Raw genomic sequence first — 3,762 nt, forward strand, 5'->3', positions numbered from 1 at the left:
ATCATCATTTCCAACTCGACCCAAATGAATGCATCTTGATTTATCATTGAATAAGAAGTTACGGACGTCCACAGAATTTCTCAGAATAATTAACAAAGAAAAACTAGCTCCTGCCTGGAATGAAATCAAGCGGATACACAAATGGATTGTCTCATGGTAATACCAGAAGCTCCTCTTCCAATAAATTAAATGTTACCAGGAAAATCCAATTACATACCGCAATTACTCCTTGTCACAATATGTATATTAGGTGTCAATGGAATTAATCCAATTAATACTAGATGACATATTTATAACGATTGTGTTTACCGTTCGACCTCCGGTGACATCATACGAATTCCAGTTATGCTTCATTTGCAAACGAAGGAGATTTGAAGATCCGCATGCTCTAAAGAGTGAAAGAGTGAACGTAAGGAAACAATTTATAATAAACTGTTCAAAAAAAATAAAAAATACAAAAAACACATAATTATGCCGACCGATTGATTTTCAACACTTTATTTATTATTACAAAAGATATTGTCCGAATTTCATTCGCACTTAGGGCTGTCGAAAAACATCAGTCCTTAAGCCATAAACAATTAATTATTAGAACTTTCTACTTCATGTCGATCTTATCACAGAAACGCATATTTCGTATTTATGTTTCCCAATTCACTAGACAAGATCTGAATGAACGCCACTGGTGAGGTTCGGGGCGCGCGGAACGTCTATAGTAGCGCTCTGCGGGGGCCCCATAGCCGCAGGGCAGGGCGGGGCACCTCCGAGATGATGCCCTTCCTTTCACCAGTTACACAATGCATTAGCCAGTGTTGCCAGGTAAATCGAATCGCTCTAAAAACCTCAGAAGATTCATATTTCTGTGTTATCGGCGCTTCTTGGTAGGAGAAACTAAGGAGAAAAATCACGGCTATAGCGTAGCAACAATAAATATGGAGCGTCTGATAATAATGGCGTGAATTTGGGAACTCTTCATTGAAAGAATCAAGGGTGTACATGCGAAAATGCATTAAGTTGCTCGGGCAGTACCGTAAAACGTGCTGCCATTGGTTCCATAGGTACTGATTCAAGTCTGCTGGACGGGCAGGCAGTGTATACGTCGAACTTGCCTTATTCAATTGTTGCTGCAACTGAGTCAACTGACATTTTAGTAGCAAGTTCAATTTGGTAAGTATTTTTGTGATGTCGAGAAAGGTTAGGATGTAAATAAAGAGAAGTAGATACGTAGGAACTTCATTACTAAGTTAATTAAGTAACTCAGTTAAAGCAACCTGAATACGAAGCCGAACGACTTGAGTTTTAATTGAGTTACTGAGTGTGCTGGGTGCGAGGGTTAGCAACATTTGCTTGAAAATATTTAGGAATACTTTTTGGTAATATTGAACTATAACTGATGTATAAATAATATTCCAAGACAAGCTCAGTGTTGGATATTTCTCATTAAGAGGTGTTAGAGTAACTTTTGCAGTGTTGCGACCGTCAAAATATAATAATTTGTAAATCCGCCATTACAAGATTTTCTTTGCTCGTTTCTTCGAACATTTTTCCTTAATGAAGAGAGAAGAGTGCGGCTCTCGTCCAAGTTGTTGATTATTTCGGAAAACTGTAGAATTTTCATAAATTTGGCTCTGCCTACAGAAAATTTTATCTCGAAGAAAATTTGCGTTCGCAAATAGAATTTGGCGAGCCCACAAACTCGGGGCTACATTCCATTCTACAGAATTGAAAAACTGTAGAACTATCTTTAAAAAGAGCTTACTTAGTTCAGGAAAATCGCACAATTTGTTCTCGGTCTAAGAGGCGGGGTATTAATGAAGATTGAAGAATTTAGCGTTTAAATCTTTCCATTAATGTCTGAGCTTTGAATTTCCTTCACTCAAAAATAAAACTTTCAATTCTTTAGCTGTCTCCAGGACATTCTGTATTTGAGGCTTTGACGTTTCAGCTGAACGTTCAACATTTAAAAACGTTCAATATGAGACATGAAAGCATTAGAAATCGTATTTCAAAAAAAGCTCTCCGCCAAATACTTACACAATATTTCCATGAAAGAAAGTACTGCAGTTTGGTCTGCATTTCTTCTTCTTCAAAAAAAAAAAAAACTGTACTACTACCTCTCGCTATAAAGGTTAATTTACCATCGGAACCCAACTGAAGCAATCAATAATAGTTCATTATACAATAATCACACAACTTCATTGTTCTTAGCCAATTCATCATTAATGAGATAATTAAATAGGAAGTCTGAATCTGCGATTCTAAATATTAAATGACCGATGGTAAAAAGTTACCGTCAGCAGGAAGACCAAATACGATCAGAAAATACGAGGATAGTCCCAGAAGTACCCGACTTAAGACTTATAGAAAAAAATTGGAAAATATTACATTATTTCTCAACACAGTTTCCTTTGAGATTGGTACTCTTTTCACTGTGATGTTCCATGGCTGCTACACCCTCATTATAGTAAAAAACTTCGAAGATTTTAAAATAGGCATCAACCTCGGACTCCGCCTCTTCGTTACTGATAAATCTCTTTTCCCGGAGCCATTTTTTCAAGTTTGGAAATAGAAAATGATCTGAGTGGGCTAAATCTGGTGAATAGGGTGGGTGAGGATAAAGTTCGAAACCACGTTAATTGAATTTGGTTATCGCGATGACCGAAGTGTGGACTGGTGCGTTGTCTTGATGAAACAACACTTTCTTTTTCTCCAAATGCGGTCGCTTCTTCCTAATTTCTTCGCTCAAACGCTGCAATAAATTTGCATAATATTCTTCGCTCATTATTTTCCTTCGGGGAAAATGATCAATAAAAATCATCCCACGTGCATCTTAAAAAACTGACGCCGTCACTTTTCCTGCGGTTAGAACGGTTTTCACTTTCTTTGAGCCCGATGCTCCTCGTTGAGTCAACCAATACAAAAACTCAGTTTTGTTGTTGCGAAACTTTATCAAACGCTCCCTTGAAACATCCTCACGCCGCTGTTTCTGTTCATCTTGCGCACAGTGTTCTCATATTCAATTGTCCGGTCAAAATGCGATGACCAGCAGTTTTTGAAGCGCCTATCATGTCCGCTAACTTGCGAAATTTTAGCCGACAGTCCTCAAGTATAGTTTTGTAGATTTTCACCACAATGTCTAGAGTAATCAGATCTGGAGTGTCATTGGATTGATCACTACGGAGTTCGACTGAGCAGCTCGTACGACCGCGTTTGAACTCTGCCATCCAATATTTTACAGTTCTGAACCCGATTCCCTCAGAATAGAATCTAGCTTTGCTTTGGAGTCGGATGGACTAAAACCTTTCAAACGAAGCTATTAAATCACATATCGATAAGCAATTTTTTCCATATTCACAAATATACAAAGGCGTTCACCAAAAGCGGCTCTAAAACCTACACAAATCAACGTATGGCATTCAAATTTTAGGCATAAGGTGTTTAAGATCAGATCGTTGTAATATAGGAAAATTTTTAATTAAAAAAAAAGTATTGCAGCAGAACGATCTATTTCCACTTCGAAATAGGCATGAGAATCGAAACCAGCGATTTCAGAGGATTTGAAAATTTGTTTAACCCAGTTAGGTTTTTGTTAGTCAAAATGCGAAATACATGATTTGTCTTAATTCACTAAGTTCATTGCGATAGTTGAACCTACTTTTCGTTTATCATCTATTGAAATCTATCCTTGCAAAAAAGATATTTATGGACACTCCGTTAGCAACAAATCGGTCTCTGTTATTTACCCGGTTTTTATTGGGCATT

The 3,762-nt window shown here is 37.4% G+C and overlaps 1 long non-coding RNA gene across 1 annotated transcript; it reads left to right on the forward strand.

The window, feature by feature from the left end:
• The first annotated feature begins 607 nt into the window (after positions 1-607).
• LOC136347448 (uncharacterized) lies at positions 608-3,246 on the forward strand. Its single transcript, XR_010733498.1, has 3 exons — positions 608-819; positions 886-1,167; positions 3,121-3,246. It is a non-coding gene; the product is annotated as an uncharacterized lncRNA (long non-coding RNA).
• The last annotated feature ends 516 nt before the right edge of the window (positions 3,247-3,762 follow it).

Source organism: Euwallacea fornicatus, chromosome 28 (assembly GCF_040115645.1).
Source record: "Euwallacea fornicatus isolate EFF26 chromosome 28, ASM4011564v1, whole genome shotgun sequence".
Taxonomy (NCBI): Eukaryota; Metazoa; Arthropoda; class Insecta; order Coleoptera; family Curculionidae; genus Euwallacea; species Euwallacea fornicatus.